This window comes from Aedes albopictus, chromosome 3, assembly GCF_035046485.1.
Source record: "Aedes albopictus strain Foshan chromosome 3, AalbF5, whole genome shotgun sequence".
In the NCBI taxonomy this organism is placed as follows: Eukaryota; Metazoa; Arthropoda; class Insecta; order Diptera; family Culicidae; genus Aedes; species Aedes albopictus.
In genome coordinates, this window is record NC_085138.1 from 413,304,325 (window position 1) to 413,326,180 (window position 21,856).

The following is a 21,856-nucleotide window of genomic DNA, read 5'->3' on the forward strand; positions in this document are numbered from 1 at the left end:
ATTTTTCTGTATGTTGAAAATTGCTGCAAGATCTTTGGTAAACATTTTTTACTTGAACTAAATGCGGGATTTATTCAGTGAGCTGTTGATATTTTCGATATTAAAATTCCGACTAGCATTGATTATATTTTGCTCTACTGTTGTTCAATTTCTGAAATCAAATCACTGTTTGATGGTAAACATCAAAATCATCACTATCAATAAGTTGAGAATCCATGAATCACATTGTTTGACACAATTCGAAGAAACTACTCGCGCGCAATCTAATAGGAACCAATTTCACCGCTCGATGCATTAGTGATTTTCGATTTGGCATCTCGAACTCGCCCCGGCGAAAAGATAACCCGGCGGCAGTGCACACTGACTGCAGTCAGTCATAGCCAGTCAGAAGTGAGGTGAGAAGCTGTTTTCGCTACTGTTGGCCAGTCTCATGCCGTGGTCGTCCTCGCACAATTTCCCCTCAAGGAGCTCGCGATCACAGAACCTCGCAACGACTGGAGCGACTTTAATCGAAACTAATCAGCTCAATTACTCAATCACTCTAGTAGTAGGCGACACTAGAGTGGCCCGAAAGAAGCCAAAACGAGGGAATTGATAGTAATCCCATTTTTGCAAATTTGGAAAAGTTTAAGATCAATATTGCAAAATGATCGTTTTAGCTTCGAAATCCGTAACTCTATGCAAAGTGGTCCCTTAGTTTTCAAAAACATGAAACTTGTTGACGTTTCTATGTCCCCATACATGTTTAAGATTCTTCATTTCATAATCAGCAGTTCACTAATAAATCCAGCAGAGGATCTGATAGAGTAATTAAAAAAGTTCCACTAGGAACTCTTAGGATTTATTTGAATTTTATTCAGGAATTCAACTTTATAAACTCTTCTACTAGAATCGTTAGGTTACTGCTGCAATCTCCTACAAATCCCTCCAATATTTCCACACCAACTCTTAGAAATTTCGTGGAACTCATTTTGATATTGAACCAGTAATCGAATAGAAAGTTCAAAAACTACTTTAAATAATGCTCGTGAAATAGTATCATAGAAGTTTACAGGAAATCCACTTCATTTGTTTCCATTACTACTTCCTGAAAATACTAGGATTTTCAAGTTACATTGAGATGATCTTTTTGTAGTTGATTGAGGTTTCAGATTTCATCGAAAATCGATGGTACCCAAGAGAAGCCAAGGAATAGAAAGGGCTTAATCAGAGACTTTTATCACATAATAGATTCGATTCAAAGGACACGCACAATTAATAGATAATCGTACAGCAACGCAGATCGCACTTGATTATACAGGGGTTCAACGATCCGAGCGTGATTCGATTGAAGAACGGCATCGGGGATCGGGGATTGTTCAGGAGATTTTTCGGGATTTCCATTAGGAATTCCTCCAGGAATTGTTCCACAAATTTCTTCCGATATTTCTCTACGAAGTCGTTCCCAGATTCCTTCAGAAGTTTCTTCTTGGATACCTAAATTTTCTAGTTAAAACCTAGAATTCCTTCAGAATTGATCACAGATTTTCTTTAGGGTTCTATCTGCGATGCCTCCAAGAATATTTCTGGAGTTCCTATAGGAAATATCGAACGATTCCGCTTGATTATCACTTCGAATTTCAAGATAAGCTTTTATTTGAGTACATACCTTGAGGAGATGCTGATATCTGGGATGTTTTCAGGAGTTCCTTCTGGGAATCAACCAGATATCCCTTTCTCTGGGTTTTAATCCAGGGATGGTCTTGAAATTCCTTCAGGAGTTGTTGTTGAGACTCACTTAGTTGTAACATCTGACATTCCTCCAGAAGTTTTTCCGGGATTGTCTCCAAAAATGTTTTCAAGATTTTTTTCTGAATTTCTTTCAGATTTCTTTGCGATTCCACCAGGAGCTTTAACTTGGATTCCGTAAAAGCTTGTCTGGATTCCATCAGTAGTTGCTCCTAAGATTCTTCATATACTTCCTGGCATTTTTATAAGGAACTCCTGATTGAGCATCGATGACTGCAAGGCCCAAAAAAAAAAAATTTTCCTCCTAGTATGAGATCTTTTTGGAATTCCGTAGGAGTTTTTCTAGAAATCGCCCATTATGTTTTCTTGGACTATTCCAAGAGCTTCCCTACATAATCAACTATAGAAATCCTCCAGTATTGCCTACAGATTATCCTTCAAGAGTTCCTTCGAGCAACCTCCAGGAGTTTCTTCTGTGAATCTTCTAGAGGTTTTTACTGGAAATCTAACAGAAGTTCCTGAATTATTCAAGAGTTTATTCTGGGAATCTTTCAATAACTCATTCTGGTTATCCTTCGAAGGTTCATTTTGAAAATCTTCCAGAAGCTCCTTCGGAGAATCTTGCTAGCATTCATTTTGGGGATGAATGTTTCTATTGAAGATCCACCAGAAGGTGTTCCTTGTGGGAATCTTCCTTTCTAGGTATCCTCCAGGAGCTGCTTCTGTAGACTGGACACTTCCCGGAATTCTTTCTGATAATCCTCCAACAGTTCCTTGTTGGAATCATTCAGTTCTTTTTAGGATTTCTCCAGGAGTTACTGATGAAGCTCCTGGTGGAAATATTACTTTTTTTACATCTAGGAGTCCTTCAGGTGTTCGTTCTGGTCTTTTTTTTTAGAAATTTCTTCTGGAAAATCTCCTAGAAGTTCCATTGGAGAGCCCTGCTGGAGCTCATTCTCTAAATCTCGCAGGAGTTCTTTTTGGGAATCCTGCAGAAGATTCTATTGAAAATCCACCAGGAGTTCCTTCTGGGAATGTTTCAAAAGTATTTTCTAGGAATCCTCCAGGAGTTGTTTTTAATGAAAATCTCCCCCTTCTATCAGAAAGAACTTCGGGAAGATTTTCATAAGGAACTCCAGGAGACACTTCTGGAGGATTTCTAGAAATTTATTAATTAAATTTTAAAAACAAATATTATTCCTGCAAGGGTTCATTGGATTCCTTCAGGAGTTCTTTCTGAGATTCCTCCAGGAGCTGCTGCTGAAATTCATTATGGGAATCTTCCAGGAGTTTTGTTTTCTAAATTTGCCCAGGAGTTCGTTCTTCGAATTTTTCAGAAGTTTCTTCTGGAAATCCTCCAGAAGTTCCTTCTGAGAGCCCTACTTGAGTTCACTCTGAAATTCTCACAGATCTTTCTATGAATCATACAGAAGTTCCAGAAAATCCAGCAAAAGTTCCTTGTGGGAATCTTCCTAAAGTACTTTCTAGGAATCATCCAGGAGTTGCTTCGGAAGTATCTTCCAAGATTTTTTATAGGAACCCTCCAAGTGTTTCGGTTTTCTTGGTGAGAGCCCTGTTTGAGTTCACTTCGGAAATCTCACAATTCTTTCTGGAAATCCTCCAGCAGTTTCTTGTGAGAATCTTCCACAAGTATCTTCTGCAAATCCTCCAGAAGTTGCTTCTGGAGTTCCTTATGGAAATCTTCCTGACGTTCTTTGTGATAATCTTCAAAGAGTTCGTTTTAAGATTTTTTCAGGAGAAGCTTCTTATATGAATAATTGCTTGTCATGGGAATCTTATAGTTTTTTCCTCCAAGCGTTCGTTCTGGAGCTTTTCGGTCATTTATTTGAAATCCTCCAGGAGTTCTTGGAGAAATCGCTACATAGAACTCCTGGATTGATTCCCAAAATAAATTCTCGCAAGAATCCTGAACTACACACCAAACGCTCCCAGCACAAAAAAACAGTAATAGAAATTGCTGAATTTACAGCAATTTTTCTTGAATTTCAGCACAATGTTGTTGATTATCAATCGAAATCAATGGAAAGTTCAGCAATTCGTATTGTTGAATGCAATCATCACAAGAAATCAGAAAAAAATGACAAAATAACAGCGTAAATCTAGTAGAAATCTCAAAATCAAAAACAAAACTGAAGCAATACTCAAATAAATCCAGAAGGAAGCCACCAAAAATACGAAGTATTCCACAGAAATCATTCGTCGATGAATCCCCAGTAGAAATTCCTGGAGCAATTCCAAAAGGAATTCCTTGAGCAATCCCCAAATGGCATACCGAAAGCAATTCACGGATGAAATTGATTGAGAAATTTCCAGAAGTAATTCTTAGAATAGTCCCAGATTAAACTTTTATAACATCCGTTAAAGCAACTTTCGAGGGAATTCCCCGGAAAAATTCCCAGAGGGAATTCTTTGAAAAACAGTAACATGGCATTCCTTTAGTAGCTCACAGAATAGTTTGAAGAGTCTCCAGGAACCAGTCAATTTGAGCTAACACAAAAATTTAAAAGGAAACGGAAGAACCATCACAGGGTTCGATTATCCGTAGTGAATTGCACCATCAGCCCTGAAGAAAAGTAACGCTTATGCGATTTACGCTGGACTCCGGAAAATTCGAAAAAAAATCGGAAAATAACCTTTTTAATACATATTTTCCAAAATCCACCCTGGAGCTGTGTATGAGACTGTGTAAGAATTTATTTTCAAGCAAATCTAGCGGAACCTGCGAGCACGAAAGCCAAGCCATTTCTACTGATGTTTTATGACTCGAGTACAGTGTCAGAATTTTAGAGTTGCATAAGCTGTATTTGAGACTGAATTCATGAAACGAGTTTTATCCTTGCATAAAGGAAACATGAAATATTTCAGAGTGTCACTCTTAAACTTGATCTTAGCTGAAAGAGACAAGGTTCCATTTGAAGTAATATTTGCTAATGCTCCGTAGGCCACCCAAATTTAGCTATCGACTCACTGGTGAGTTTTGGCTGATAATTTATGACACACATTTTAAGTGTAGAATTAGCGTTTAAGGTAAAATACACATAAATAAAAAAAAAGAAACACTTTTCTAAGGTATCAGACACACTTCGAGATTAATGTCCTCAGAATTCCTCCAGGGATTGTTACAAACGTCTTCATTGATTCGTTCACTTGAAGTATTGGAGTATTGTCTATCAGATTCGTGAGATTTTTAAATTGCAGTTTCCTGACTTCAATTTGAAAAATCGTCCCCTAGCTTCCTTGGAAAGCAATTGATTATTTTGCAAAGTTACTAATACGCTTATAATATGATTGTACTTTGCGTTCCTGATGACAAAAACTTTACCGAAAGCATTTTACGTTAAGAAAATCACAATTTCCAATCGTCTGTTGGAATTGCATTTTGGACACCGGGCGTATCTAAAATGATCGATTTCTCTTTGATTATTAACTTGACCGGCTAATCATTTTTGATTGTTTTTGTTGTTTTAGAAGCTAGTCCTAGTAGTCATTTACTAGAATACACCGAGAGATCATCCGAATATTGGTCGTATTTTCCGGAATAATCCGAAGAGCAAATCGATGAAGAGAAATCGATCATTGTAGATACGCCTGTATGATACTAAACGCGATATATGTTTTGGACATTCTCAGGTAGGTATATATAATTTGGACAGGGCAGTTATATCAATGTTTAGTCGTGAATACTGCTAAATCATGGAAGTAGCACAAATTAACAAATATTTTCTTGCAAATAATCAAATTTCTCCGCTTAACAGGCATCTATTTTGATAACTATTAGTTTTCGTTAAAATCGAGGAAATATCGCCAAACCCACAGAATACGCCAAAAAATATGCAATCGCAGAGCATTCTCATGTAGTTCGTCAAATGACCAAAATATATTTACAGTAGAAAAAATGTAATGTATTTTGGACACTACCTATTAAGCATTCTAGATGAATGTTAAGAGATTGGCTGCCTAATGCTTCTTTATTGAACATTTTTCATTGCAATAAGGCTTTTAAATTTCTTACAATTATTAATTAAACATTTTTGAGGTGAATATTGTATGTGACTGTGAAGTGTATGTCGTCTTGCATACCTGTGCATTTGAGGGGTTTTAGTGAAACAATTTACATTTTCGATAATTTTGAAGTAAATTCTTAATTGTTAAGCGTATTTTCAACAAGTCATCAGAATAGGGTCTGTTTGATCCAATAATTGATACTGAGAAGTATCTTCTTTTATTAGCTCTCCAGAACTAAAGACATACATCGCCGTGCATGTCCCAATTACATACATGTCCAAATTATATTATTTACCCTATGTTTACCGACAAATTCTTCAGGTATTTCAGAGAACGGTATCATGCGCTTATTCTCCATTACAAATACAGCCTCACATTCTTTGAAGGAATACCTCAACGTATCTCAGAAAATACTATGATTATTTTCCAAGAATCTGAATTTTTCTAGAAATCACTCAGATTCCCTCAAAATCCATCACTAACCAAAAAATCCTCAAAGAATTTTGACTCAGTTTCAAAATAAAAGCTTTAGGAACTCCATAAGAAATTGTTCCAAAGTTCCGGTCACCGCCCCTCGAACGAAGATCTGTCAAAATCGACTTCATGAATTTGACAAGAATCTTCTGCAAGAAATGCAAGCGAAGTCTCTAATATTTTACTAGAATATTGGCATTTTTGAACTAAGTTTTTGATAAGCCTAGTTTAAACCAATTCGTCTTGTACGCATTATTTGATCAATAAATCATAACTAATTCAATATGTAACATACACTGAAGTTTTTCACGCGGTCCGCGTAAAAACCCACTTTTTTCCAAAAGCACGCGTAAAATAGTCAGGACCTCATCTACCGTGACTAAACTTTTTTACGATGATGATTAACCTGGGCTTGTTAGGGGAATATCTGTAAGTAAAGAGAAAATCGCGTTAAGTACTATTCCTTTGAATTCCACTAAGAATTTGCATCCTTTGACAGATACGTATTTCGACCTCAACTGTAGTCGTCTTCAGTGTCTTGTACTTGACTCGACTCGATTCGAGTCAAGTACAAGACACTGAAGACGACCTTACAGTTGGGGTCGAAATACGTATCTGTCAAAGGATGCAAATTCTTAGTGGAATTCAAAGGAACAGTACTTAACGCTATTTTCTTTTTACTTAACTTTTTTACGTTTTTCAAAATAACGTGATTTTTACGTTTTTTAAATTTACAATAAATACCGTCGTAAAAAAAACTTCAGTGTATTTAACACTAAAAATATTCTTATTGACTCTGTTCGCGTACATAAGAGCTTCTGTACTGATCTGTCGGTATCTGATTAATCACTGGAGTTTCACTGATGATAATCACTGGATGGTACGGGATCTGTCTGAATACTTCGGTTTATTCAGGTCGGAATAATCGAATCACGGTTCGGGACACGGTCTGATTTGTTACACAAGTATTTAACTGAACATTAACGTGGTAACATTGTATTTCGTGAACGGAACTATTGAACAACGGATGCTGTTATGTTGTAGTCATCGCCGGGATTAAATACTGTTTGGCTAACTATTGAAACCTTAGATGCTTTATACTTTTTGAAGAATGCTTTTATGTTTTTGATCCATTATTTCTGATGGTTACAATTGCCTCAAGGACATTCTGTGGTTATAAGTTCTTCCAGAATAGTTACTGGGTATGATTTGTTTATACAAGTTCATAATTAAGATTGACCTATGATGTCCTTAGGGGTTATCAAATCCATTATTTGGTAAGCATGCAGGCATAATAGGAACCATACAAATGCATAAAAGATGATTGTTCAAGAAGTTTTGTTGTTCATCAGGTCAATAACTTCCGGATGTTCTTCTTTTTCCAAATTTTTGTCTTCCAAGCGAGCTGTTTTCACTGATATCCATTTAATTTGTGTTGTCTGCAGCAAACTTGTCACTTTTTCAACACGCAAGCTTGGCGGCGGCCCACTCTAACGGCAACACGATGATGCGATGGGACGACGATGGACGACACGATACGTACCAAACACTGAGACGCTGCTGCTTCTGCTGCTACTCTGGCCAAGTAGGGTGAGCCCCAACCCAACTCACGATTTCAAACACCACACATCATCATCATCATCATCATAAGATTCACACATATGCTTCCTGTGTTTTTGTTGCTTCTGCCCGCCGCAGCACAAGTGAATTCCATCCAAGTCGCGAAGGAAGAAAAAAAAAGCTAAGATCCAAAACGCGCGTCGCACAATCCGTAACAAGTCCGGAAAAACAACCTCAAAAACACACTCCCGACGTCGCCACGCACACGCGCTCCTCCGCCGCAATCCGTCGTCCGCCCGGAGCAAGGAACCAAAAACCGCACCGATTGAGCCCCGCACAGTAAATATAGATTTTGATAATAATTTCACCGAAAAAAATGCGATATTACTGTTGTTTTTTCTCCCTCATATTTTAATCTCTCTCTGCTGCTGGGCTCAAACACACTATTATTCTTCGGGGGTCCGATGGTCCACAAACAACTCAACTTTGCGTCCGCGTCGTACGAGAAAAAGGCCTATTCTGTCCGTGTTCGTGTCTGGTTTGGTCTAATGAACCGCCGCCGCGCCGACGACCGACGAGCGAAGCGAACTCAAACCCAACCGAACGAACGAACGACGTTCGTCTCCTCTCGCACTCTCGCTCTTCTGTCTCGGACGGACACACAGCACACGAACACGATCAAGACCAAGCCCAAGATGGGGCGAACGCACACATGTAAGCCCGAGCGGGTCGTCTCCGTCTGTCGATCATGGACGTATTTCGACGTATCGAGGGGGTGAGCAAACCGATGTAATATGTAGTTAGGGAAGATTCAAAAATTACGTCCATCGTTTTTCGGGATTTCTAGACCCCCCCCTCCCCCCTCTGTCACGCAATTTCCCTATACTCAATACACGTACTGTCACACAATTCTAGACCCCCCCCTCCCCCAAATGTTGGACGTAATTTTTGAACGATCCCTTATTTATGCAACATGTTACAAAAAGCAAGACAAAAAGATGATTTTTTGAGCACGAGACGTACATTTCTCCAATGAGGCTTGCTGAGTTGGATAAATACGAAGTGCTGAAAAATTGGGTTTTTGTAACGAGTTTCATACAAAAATTTATGCAATGATTTCTTTATTATACAACTCGTTTGAGTTGCATACCCGTATAAAAATGAACCATTGAATCTGTTGTAAAAACTGTAGACTACCAATAGATTTTTATGTTAACCATATTTTCTATTGTATATGTATTGTTGATCACATTTGAAAAATTCATTCATTGTGCCGATTACAATAGGTAAACATTATATTTCTTTGTTACAGTATGTTTTATGGACCTACAGTACATTAACATTAGATTCCATTGTTATCATTAAGATTCACACTGAACTCCATGGCACCCGATAAATGCCATGCCATGGGGTTTAACTGATTTTGCGTAGCCATCACACATGTTTGTGTTATGATTTTTTACGTGTTTGTTGTGATCGCAAAACCATGCGGGAAAACGAGTCAAATTTCTAATCCAACATCAAAAAGTGCCAGCGCTTGAATTTGAGTGAATATGAATCAAACGACCAGTGTTATCAGCGCCAGCAACCACTACGAACGAATACGCAAAGGGAGCGAAGAAAACCGAACCAAATGCGACTACTGTTCCTCATCGGTCGGTTTACTTGTGAAGCAAACTGACTGGCGATCGTTCATACTCAGTCGCTGCGGTGAGTGTGAAGATGGGAAAATGATTCAGTGGTTTTATTTGTTGCTTAAAACTTGTAAAAACAATCATTCTGTTGGTATGGGAATGTTGTACGTGACTATTGTAATCGATTTAATTTGAGTTTATGTTATTTGCACTGTAATAACGGGATAAAAACTAAGTATATTCATTGCCGTATACGCCGGCGAAAAGAAAGATTCAGAGAGCCACCACGCATATGAACCACTATTTCTCACTCTCAGTAATAAATTTGATTGCTCATGCTCCCACTTGCTTCTGAAGCATGTTAGCCAATGAACGTATACAGCCACCGCTGTGGCTTGAGCAGCGTCGGTCAAAGAGGAGCAAATTGTGATTCGTCCGGGGGAAAACGCTTCATTTTGCAAGCACTGAAAAGTGCTGAAAAACAAACTAGGCGTCGCAGTAGCAGAGACTATGCATTGTAAGTTTTGTGTATCCTGTTAATAATAATGCATAATTTTTGGATTTGTCCGTCGTATACGACGGCTTATCACACCAAAATTTTTAAAATGCTTACAGCACGCCAAAAATCAGCAAAATAAATTGCTGAATTTCAGCAACATTTTTGCTGAATTTCAGCACAAATTTGCTGATCAACTGTCAAAATTGCTGGATGGTTCAGCAAGTTGAAAAATAATAGCTGATACTCAGTAATTTGTATTGCTGACTGCAATCAGCACGCCAAAAATCAGCAAAGTTTGCTGATTACCAGCAAAAAAAAAATTGCAGTATAAGCACCGACGAACCGACGTGACAGTGGTGATTTAAAAGTGTCCCCCCCAAATTTAACGGTCGACCACCGAAGCGAGCGATCGCTTCTGTCAAATCAGCGCAGACGCGAACCGTTTCCTATATGAACACACGGGGGTTCGGTGTCGAGCTATCAAATCATCGCGGGCCGTTATAGAGGTGGCGATAGTGTTCGGCTATTTTTCATCATGGCGTCGCGGACAACAAATTTGAATTTATTTGTTCTAGCTGTCACGTCGGTTCGTCGGTGGTATAAGACCGAGTTTTGCATCCGGAAGAGGGTCAAAGTGAATCGTTCGCGGAGGGTGAAGAGGAACCAAACGAAACAGCTAGCCTCAGGTCACCTGTAGAAACCACTTAAATGACCAATCGTGTTTTTTCATCATCGCCAGGGATGATTCCAGCTTGGGAAACCTGCACAACGCGATTTGAGAAGATGGCACAGTTCGGGTTTCGGTTCCTTTCCAGATGGGAAAGAGGAATAATATGCCATATATTAGGAGCTACGAATTGCTACGGATAGATATTCGCTGTATTCGGATAATTAGTGAGTACCGTCTAACCCCGCTGGTTGGACACGTTTTAATACGACACTTTTTAATTCGTACCCCGCTTATTCGACATATGTCGAATTAAAAAGTGATCAAATGTTATAGCAATGTACACTGTAAATGCAAAACAGTTTGATATTGCGCTTACACTTGCACCGGTAGCAGCTCCGCTTGCAGCCCCTTATTCCGGAAGTTCTGAGTTGGTGCTATTCGACACCAAAACCGCCTGGAGACCAACCGGAATGAGCTGAGGCTGGCAACAATTGTAGAAAGAACGAGTTTTTCATTCGCACTACCGCAACATCTATTGAAATTATGTTCCATTACAAATCCGAAAATCAAAACAAAAACAAAAATAGAATTGCCAAATTTCAATGAGCATGGTGGTGTAGGGTGACCAGTTTGTCGAATTAAAAGTTTACCCCGGTTATTCGACAACAGTCGGTGTCGTATTAGCGGGGTAATACGGTAGGAATAGGTGGTACAAAGTGAACAGTTTGTAAACACTTCCGCTGATATCCCGCAGGGAAATGGACAAGGACAATGGCGGTTGTTGTAATTAACAACTCGTGAATCACTCGGCACGGCAATGTGTTTCGCCCAACAGGTACGACTTACCTCTCCGATTGTCTGCTGCTCAATGAGTGACGATGATCCGACGATCGTTGTTGCAACTGCTGTGCAGTGCTACCAACCTAGTGAGCTAGTGGCATTGTGTAACAGCGTTACACACTGTCAGTCGAGAGGGGTAGGAATATATTCATATTAAGGCTATATACGATATTAAGGTATATACGACACCTTACATCCTTCCCTTTCTTTAAAAAAAAAATATCTACGCATAAGATAAAGTTACTGTTACTGAAACAGGCACAAGCCATCGTTGCTATCAATTTGTTCATAAGCACCTTAATCAGCAAACATGAAAATATTTACGTAGTCAATAAACACCTTAAATCACAACATTAGATGCTGAGTATTGTGTGGTTCGTTGCTGTTCCATCGCGTGTCGGAAAATTTTAAGCAAAAGGTCAACGGAGGCTCGAGTGAATGTTTGATGATCGGTGAGCTTGTTCCTTGTTTTTCTTTGAAAAACACAGTAATGCCTAAGTTTGTGCGGTCCGTCAATGTTACTGTCGACACAATGTTTTGTTTCAATATATCGATTTAATGGTAATTATTACTGGTTGCTTTCAATGATGGATTTCTGATGCATTTCCGCCTATCACACTATTTTTGTGCTCGTACGCGGTCGCCGACATGAATTTCATAAATTTCCCATTTTACAAACTTTTCCACGAATACAAACGCACAACCTGCTCAACTGGCCACCCTGGAACGAGTGTGGTGAAAAACAAGAGAGAAACTCGAATCGGAGAGTTGTCAGATGGATGAGAATCAAAATAAAACCGAAGAAGAATTAGGTGAATCACACATCACGTGATCATCTGTGACATTTCTAGACGTCAAAATGCGGTCAGACAAACCGGTTACACTTATCTTCACACTTTTCATACTGTGCAGTTCGATTTAGTGTGAATAGTGCAATAGCATATTGATTCACCAGTCCTGCCAATTGCGAGGTGACGCAAAATATTTTTCATTCCATAAATTTTCATTTAAAATTTTCATGGTCTCACTATTCTTCCAAAATAATTTACACTTACCAAAGTAAATCATTGATCTATGCAACTATCTTCCTCCCTGCTAATAAAACTCCTTCTCGTAAGAACTGTAGAGGGTCCAGTAGTATATACAACCTCTAGTAGCAACGGTTGTCGAAATAACATTCCTTCCCTTCCCCGGTTGACCGTAAGGACGTGGCCAGCGCCGTTATTGATCCAATAAAGTTTGAGCTCTCGAAACGTGTACATTGAAAATGATGGCAAATCCCAAGCCCCAAGCCTATTGCTTCTCTCTGCAATTACGCAAGCTCAGGTCAACCACGGAGTAGCAACTACGAAGTGTACGGTCACCAATGCTCATGCTCATACTCGAACAGAAAATTAGTTGTTGGTTTTTTTCGATTTATTTTTTTAAAACATTGTGAAGCACAATTTACAATGATTGGGTTGTTTAGTGAATAAAATATAACTATTTTCTGTATCCTAATCGAAAGAGCTCATTTTTCTGAGTATAACGTGATTTTATTGGATTCCAATACATTTGTTTTGATGATTAAATTAACAAAACAGTTATAATTTACGTGGATAGAATGACAGTTCAATCGACAAAAGTGACAAATCGACTAGAACAAAAAAAATTCCCCATACAAACTTTAAATGCATTTTTAAAATAGTTGCTGGACTCCAAAAATTATTAAATTTTGGACTTCGACTAATTTTTGGGCGGAGAATTCGATTACAAAATAACCCGGATACCCCTAAAGAACCCAATTATGAAAAACGAATCTTTCCGTGCATACTATTGTTTTCTAGCGCACTGATCTATGAATTCAAGCACCCCTAACCCAATCGGCATCCCTGAAACACTGAAAGTTGACGTGATAGACTTTGACATCTCACCGCACATGCACTAGTGTGTGTGCTCACTGAATAAGCGGGTTGCTGACAAAAGAGATAAGTGACATTTCAACACACGAACACTAGCGCAAATTTTTCCTCACACAAAAGTGCACGCCGATTGAAAGGCTATTTAGATTGCATATGCAAATATTACCCAATCGGATTGGGTAAAACGGGTAAATAATGATAAAACTAACGTCCGGGGCAAGAGTGCAAATATTTTCCTCGCAGTTTCACAACTAGATCTACAAAAACAAAGGCACGCATACATTTGAACGTGATTACCTCTATTGAAGCCAGCCCAGTAGTGGCAGGCATTGTTGTCAACTCGTTGAATGCGTTGATCAAACAAAAATGGGCCCCTAATATCTATACCAACTGCATCGTTTCTGATAAAAACAACGCACTAATGCAACAAAGCTCCAGAAACATTTACAGTCCGCATTCGCTGGTTGGGTCACGACTGCGCCCCGATTAGCGAATTGTGTTCGTTCGTTGGGGCAACTGACAACTGATTGAAATGCTCTAGACACACGAAAATGACGAAAAATACGTCACGAAACATTCACATACTTACACAAACGTTCTGTATATAGAAGGTGCAATGCGACGGCGATCAGACGTCAAACACGTTTTGACATCGATTTTGACATTGACAGTGCTTTTTAGTTGGCTTTTGTCCAAACCAGTGAACATTCAGAACATTTTTGACAGTCACTGTTTTCACAAAATGACGCCCTCATGAACATCCAGCGACCAAAAGTTCACTGGATGTTCACCGGACCTCGCCGGATGCAAGATGTGAGCAGTGATTTCTGTCAACACGACCCGCAATTACCGTTTCACATCTTGCTGTCCGTTGGCGTGTGACGTCATCGTGGACAAGTTTATTCGGCATTCTGCAAGCCTTTAAGGACACATCTGGGAATGGACTTCGCCATCCCACAATGAAATTCACACTCTTGGAACTCGTTTCTGCCTTCCTGAAAACTAAGAGCGTTGGTCCCATGACAGCACAAATAAAATATAACATCGTTTTAGAACTGCATTTCGGCAGCATCTTCGTTCTTCAACAATTGACAGATCTCCAGATATTTCAATCAGTGTGAACAATTATTCCAATTTATTCTTGCTTTCGCTTCAGGCTTTCGTGTTCCACCACTCTCACTTTTGTCAAAGTTTTTTAGGTACACTCAAAATTTGAAGGTTGTTTTCCTTACACACCCTCTCGCCTGTGGTTTTCATTACTCACTTTGGTGAACGCCTCAAAGGTCTTTGTAGGTGGTTTTCTTTACGCACCTTTGTGTTTGCTAGTGGTTTTCGTTACTCACATTAGCAGACGCCTCAAATCTTTGCAGGTGGTTTTCATTACGCACCCTCTTGCCAGTGGTTTTCATTACTCACTTTAGCGAACGCCTCAAAGGTCTTTGTAGGTGGTTTTCTTTACGCACCCTCTCTTGCTAGTGGTTTTCTTTACACACTAGCGATCGCCTCGAAGGTCTTCGTAGGTGGTTTTCCTTACGCACTTTTACTTTGGATTGTTTTACAACTCGACGAACACTAAGCACTTTTCCACTTCGTTATTCTTCATGAATTTCTCCAAAAAAAAACATTCCCGTACCGAGTGATTCAATTAATAGGTCAATAATATCTGGCAGGATCGCCAATGTAAACACTTCCGCTGATATCCCGCAGGGAAATGGACAAGGACAATGGCGGTTGTTGTAATTAACAACTCGTGAATCACTCGGCACGGCAATGTGTTTCGCCCAACAGGTACGACTTACCTCTCCGATTGTCTGCTGCTCAATGAGTGACGATGATCCGACGATCGTTGCTGCAACTGCTGTGCAGTGCTACCAACCTAGTGAGCTAGTGGCATTGTGTAACAGCGTTACACACTGTCAGTCGAGAGGGGTAGGAATTTATTCATATTAAGGCTATATACGATATTAAGGTATATACGACACCTTACACAGTTTAGGAATTTAAAATCCAGAAAATGAGCGATCGAAAGCGATACTGTTGTGTACCGTCTTATCCCGCAAATTCAACAAATTTCAATTCGTACCTTGCTTATTCGACATTTTTCGAGGTAAAGTGTCCAAATATAAAGCTGTCAGTACACGCTTTGCCAAGTATGCAAACTTTTTCGCATTCATCAACTAAAGCATTCAGTACACACTTTGCCAATACGCGCAAATATTTGGCTATTTGCCGTTTGGCTATTATTTGTCAATGGTCAGTACACGTGTGGCAAACAACTGGCAAACTCTTATTTGCACATGTTTGCCACTCGAGTACTGATCGCACTTGCAAACATAGCATAACATAGCATAGCATGAATACTTGCACAAATCTTGGATGGAGTTGCAAAGTTCCAAGTATCCAATGACATTGCTGATGTCGCTACTATCTGCAATGCCATAGGCCCACTCTGCTCCAGACACCTGGCCGAGTCCTTGCAAGCATTTATGAATCCCTTCATCAACTTAGAAATAGCCCAGAACTGAAGCAGCTTCCAATAGATGAAAGGATGTTGAAAATAGCGAATTTTCAACTTATATGTAGTTATACAACAAAGGAAAAAAATAAAATAAAAATCAATGAAAAATATGCTTTTGGATCTCAGCTGCTATTTTTTTCCTTGATTTGTACCTGAAAATCCAAATCCAGTCTCCAGGTTTGTAGATGAAGAAATTCTTTCATCATGAAACCATTTATCGCTCGATTCGGAAAAAGAGGCCCCAAACATCGCCAAACTCCGAGCAGTGTTGTCGTCAAGCCCAACGAAATCAAGGAAAAAAACTAGAAATTTCTCACCCGGATAGCGTTTCCTTGTCGATGATCTACCAGCTGATGCATCAGCCGCCGGTGCCGTGCCGAATGCCAAAATTTCTCTGGTTCACCACACATAGACGTATTCATTTATACAGGTTTCTGGATTCTTTTCGTTGCACACAATTTTTTACCTCGTCATTGCCACAGAACATGGGTTGGAATACGAATTCAAATTTCGGATCGCTCTCATATCTTGTTTAATCGTACACTTGTGCAATACACACACTGCTATCACCGTTTTCCAGAGAGAAGAAAAAACTTGCGGTCGGCCACTATTGCTACTATAATCCAGCTCTCGACCGATTTCCACAGTAATATGAGAGGCACAACCGCAGTCTATCCTTTCAACACATTTCGAGATCAACGCCACCAAAATCAACCCGAAACGACCCGAAAACTGACCGACGATCGGAAAACGCTCCCAGAACTGGCAAATGAAATCTAGATGAACATTTGAAAAGGGGATAACTGCTTTTTGTAAACAAACATGTTTCTGTCTCTGTAGGGCCCATCTGCATCCACCCACGCATATCAACACCCTTAACGGATAGCTTGAAGAACACTCTTTCTTAAAAGGATGTTGATGTGCGTGGGTGGATGCAGATGGGCCCTACAGAGACAAAAGTATGTATGTTTACACAAAGCAGATAGGCCCTTTTCAAATGTTCGTCTAGAAATGCTGTCCGTATGATCAAAAAAGCTTGCGGGAAATGCACGACAATATAATCCTAAATGGCCGTTGTGATTACATTTATCAGCCGAATCACCATCCACATGGAAAATATTCCGAAAAAAACGAAAGAAACCGTGACAGCAGCCACAGCCACCTGCGCGCACGTCTTGCTGTGATCCCCCTACTGATTGGACTTGCAAACATGACCAAATATTTGCTACATTCATTTCCTTAAAAAGCCCGCATAACAAAATACTGTTTGTGTTAATCTCCACACAGTATGTCTCCTTTACCACTTACTGTTACTGGTACCACGAACAGGTGTTTCTCTGTTGAAAACATGAAACTCAAAGCATCCGACCATAAAGAACGGTCTATGAAGACCATACCAAGTTGTAACAATTTGTCATATTGTGCAGAAACTATCGAACAATATAGTACCGGAAACTCAAGAGGCATGGTGACAATGCAGTGTAACCTTTTCTCAAACGGTTTGCGATTTCAATTGCGCAACACACTTACACATGTGCATTTTACTGTATGCCACTTGAATTCAACAGTTTGTCAAACAGTAGCTTTTATTAGTATCTGTACCGATCGAACTTTGCAGTTTGCATTTAGAAGAAAAAAAAACAAAATCTTTCGCCCGCGAGTTGAGTGAACAACAAACTAAAAACTTGCATCGGAAAATAGTTTGAAGAGCTTGGAGCGGTCTGGATGGAACAAGGGTAAGTTGCAAGACTTATAAATTTAGTTTTTGTGCTATATCTCATTGGATACTAATTGATTTGCAGGATGCCGAAACTTCAATTCAATTCCAGGAACCTGATCCGGCCTGACTGTGCGTGGAGTCCCGCAAAAGAGAGCAGCGAAAGATTCGCCCTGCTGGGGGAGGAAATTTAATCCTCCTTGCAATTAAAAATTCACTCTCATGACAGTAATCTCCAGTTGTTCGATTAATAGCCGTAGGTATTAACGAGCCCAGCATAAGGGCGTTGGATTTGTTTAATAAAGAAAATATCCAATGAACGCACAAAAGCTTTTATTTTTTAACAGTTTAAATGTAGCCGAACCATATATTATAAGCTTGAAATACAATGGAAGACCATAAATCAATAGTAACCCATACAGTATCGTTTTTCTTGTAGATTTATTGTTAAACTGTTCTATAACCATTTGTTATGCAGTGAATTGTCTGAAAAACTGGATAATATATTGACTATATCCTTTACTGTATTACGAAAAATTTGTTCGAGAAAACGAGCGATTTTTTATGGTAACCTATCTTAACCGCCTATTCCATATACTGTTATTTGGCGGATTACCGTTTGTCAAACAGGCAAATCTGTACATGGAATGGTTAGCTTACTGTTATCTCCGATAGTCTGAGAAATGGTTAAAGGACAATTGCTAATGGTCATAAACAGTATGAGAAACGTTGCATTTACAGTTTGTGATTATGCGGGAGTATTCGCCATGACAAAGTTAGGCCAACAATCAATATGCAGCTAGCGATTTTTTTGTGACGCCACTTCGAACCACCATAGTCGGACTTTTGGCGTTTCCACGCTTTCAATTTAACGCGACCGGTAATTTTTCTCTTCGTCTTTCCAACGGTTTCGATCACGTCATCCTTGAGTTGTCGATTAATGACAGTTTATCCTCCAGAAACCAAATTTTTGAATGCGTTTTGTCTTTTCTTATGGATATTGTTCCATTAGCGCACTGATCAGCAAGCGAGTCTAGCAACCGCAAGGAACACAATGAGCCTTTGCACGAATCTGGCCTACTGCTCACTCCCACAGAAAACATAAAAACAGCGCGCACAGTAAAAGTCAAATTTGAGCAGGACAAAGCAAATTCGTGCAGAGGCTCATGACAGAAGGTAGCATTAGGGTGAGTAAGTGGGGGAACGAGTGGTGTCACAAGCTGAACCGAATTTATTCCTGACATTTATATCTTGATGTTAAATCAATGTAAACTAAAGGAACAACCTATGTTTCAAAGAAGAAAAAATCTCCAACGGAAAATTGAATAGCTGTAATGCTTATAGTGAGTTTACCAGTAGAACTAGAAGGAACAGCCTATGTTTAAAAGAAGATAAAAAAGTTGATGGATGTAATGCTTATACTAAGTATAACAGTAAAGCTAGAAAGAAGAGCGTAAATTCAAAAGAAGTTAAAACTCTGATGAAAAAGTTCGTAGCTGTAATCCTTATAATAAGTAGAATAGTTGAACTAGAAAGAACAGCCTATATTTAAAAGAAAGGATAATCTTCGAAAAACAAATGTAATAGCAGTAATGATTTTTTTAATTCTTTATCACTAAGCTAATTTACAGCTATTTTGTCGACTACGTGAGCGCTTCCAATTGCCAGCTTCACATACATTTAGTACAACACCATGTACAGCGCCTAAATGTATTGTATTGTATTGTCTTGTATTGTATTGTATTGTATTGTATTGTATTGTATTGTATTGTATTGTATTGTATTGTATTGTATTGTATTGTATTGTATTGTATTGTATTGTATTGTATTGTATTGTATTGTATTGTATTGTATTGTATTGTATTGTATTGTATTGTATTGTATTGTATTGTATTGTATTGTATTGTATTGTATTGTATTGTATTGTATTGTATTGTATTGTATTGTATTGTATTGTATTGTATTGTATTGTATTGTATTGTATTGTATTGTATTGTATTGTATTGTATTGTATTGTATTGTATTGTATTGTATTGTATTGTATTGTATTGTATTGTATTGTATTGTATTGTATTGTATTGTATTGTATTGTATTGTATTGTATTGTATTGTATTGTATTGTATTGTATTGTATTGTATTGTATTGTATTGTATTGTATTGTATTGTATTGTATTGTATTGTATTGTATTGTATTGTATTGTATTGTATTGTATTGTATTGTATTGTATTTTTTATTATAATTTTAAAAAGGATGCACAGCACCTTCCTAGATCTGCCTCTGCTGCCGACTACCGTCGGACAACGCTCGCCTTCAACTACATACAAAGAATGCATAATGTGCTCTCGTCGATTTCCTCGGATTCTCACCCAACCAACAAACAACCATCGAAGTTCCTTCCATTACTGAATTATGCGAGAAGACGGCGATCGAAATCGAAGCAACCCGCAATCGTTGTCGTGTTGTGGTGCACGTCGCTCTTATCGTGGTCGTAGTCGTAGTAGGCTGCATGCTATGCGCGCGGAGAAAGGCCACAGACGACGAGCGCACGATCGCCCGCAGACTCTCGCCCGCTGCTCTAGCTCTACGTTCGGTTGTTTTGGTTGAACGAACGACACAAACATTGCGGTAATCGTCGTCCTCGTCGCGTCGACAATCGGCATGTTGATGTTTCCATTTTGCCGTGCCTGCCGTCCGTGGTGCGTGCTGGTGTCTCAATCTGATCGAAACTACTCCTCCGTAGTAGAGCGAACGTAAAGTCGATTTGGTGAATGGAACCAATACCATTGAGGGCGACTGGCTGTCGCACCGCACGGAGGAAGAGCAACGGTTTTGTTGAGAGTGTTTGGTCTCGGGGAGAGGTTCAAATCTCAATGTTTGTATAGAAGTGCTACCGGGGTGCCAGTAAGTTAGGGCTGAGATTTTTATCTATAAAGTTCTGATTTAGTGAGCCGATGGAAGTGTCGGCGGAAACTCAACAAAAAAGTTTTAGAACACTGATTCTTGACGTTCTTGAGATTCCAAATCATATCTCATGTTTTAAAAGTTTCAACAAATCATTATTTCAACAGGTTATGGGCCCAGACACGGCAAGATTCAATATACAGGCATACCTCGATAGTACGTACACCACCGCTTCGTTTAGTGTACGTACTATCGAAACGTACGTACTATCGAATCACAAATTTTTATTTCAAATTTCATTTTCAAATCAAAGAATGTTATTTCTAGAACGTCAGGATTGCCAAAAAAATTCATGTGGCCTAAGGGTCCGTTTATTAATTACGTAATTTTGCTTGTTTAGGATGCTATCTTTATTGGAAAAATCTTCTTGTGCTCTGGAGATGCTTCGTAGAGGCATCTCGTCTCTGTGAACTTATTGATTTTATTTGAATTATCTTTTAGAACCATCCAAACTGGTCTAGATATAATTAAATCGATCTAGATCAGTTATATCGTGTTATAGAAACATTACAAAATTATTTTCTCCTGCAATATTTATTGCCGTGATATTTTCAAAACCTTCTGAACATTGCTCCTTCTAGGACACTTCCAAGAGTTTAATTTTTTTACGAGAAGGGATTCCTAGAGATCCCGGAGCTCTTAGAGGAATCCCGGAATTCTTGGAGGAATTCAAGGAAAAAGTATTTGATGAATCTTAGAAAGAATTCCTGTAGAAATCTCGGAATGAATTTCTGGAGGAATCTTAGAATGAATTCATGGAGAAATCCCGGAACGATATTCCTGTTGGTTTTCAGTAAGAAATTCCTGAAGAAATCCTGGAAGTCCCGAAAGTATTACAGAAGAAATTCTTGGTAATGTTTCGGAAGGAATCTTTGGAGAAATCCCTGAAAGAGACCCTGGAATCTCAACAGGAATCGTAGAAGATACTCTGGAAGAATCCCTAAGGAATCCCAGGAAGAATTCCTGGAAAAATCTCGTAACCAACACTTAGAGGAATTTCGGAACTGAAAAAAACTTGAAGAAATCCCTAAATCAAGCGAGAAAGCGAAATTTCTTTCCCCGAATCCCACATTTCGGGTTCACCCAGAACAATTGAATTGGTACAGCCTATAGGACAATGCAAGCCTCGGTTGCTAAATAAATTTTTATTAAGTTTTTCATATTTTGTGACCTTTTTGTTTACGTTCGGACTTCAAGAGATTTCTTCGAGAATTTCTCAAAAAGTCCCTGGAATCCTCCAGGAATTACATCCGAGATTCTCCGAACAGAGTCTTTCGGGATGTCTCCGGATTTGTTTTTTTTTTTTGGGCATCCAGATGGTATTTC

General features: G+C 39.0%; 1 protein-coding gene across 3 annotated transcripts in view; it reads right to left on the bottom strand.

Annotated features, from left to right (window-relative positions):
• The window catches only part of LOC109621320 (insulin-like receptor), a 216,496-nt gene extending 208,107 nt beyond the window's left edge, over nt 1–8,389 (bottom strand). The window contains exon 1 of one of the 3 annotated variants that reach the window (XM_029875643.2): nt 7,772–8,389. The gene's annotated coding sequence lies outside the window, so the exon portion shown is untranslated. The remainder of the gene's footprint in view (nt 1–7,771) is intronic. The other 2 variants (XM_062856295.1, XM_029875644.2) reach the window with 2 other exon arrangements.
• Between the last annotated feature and the right edge of the window lie 13,467 nt (nt 8,390–21,856).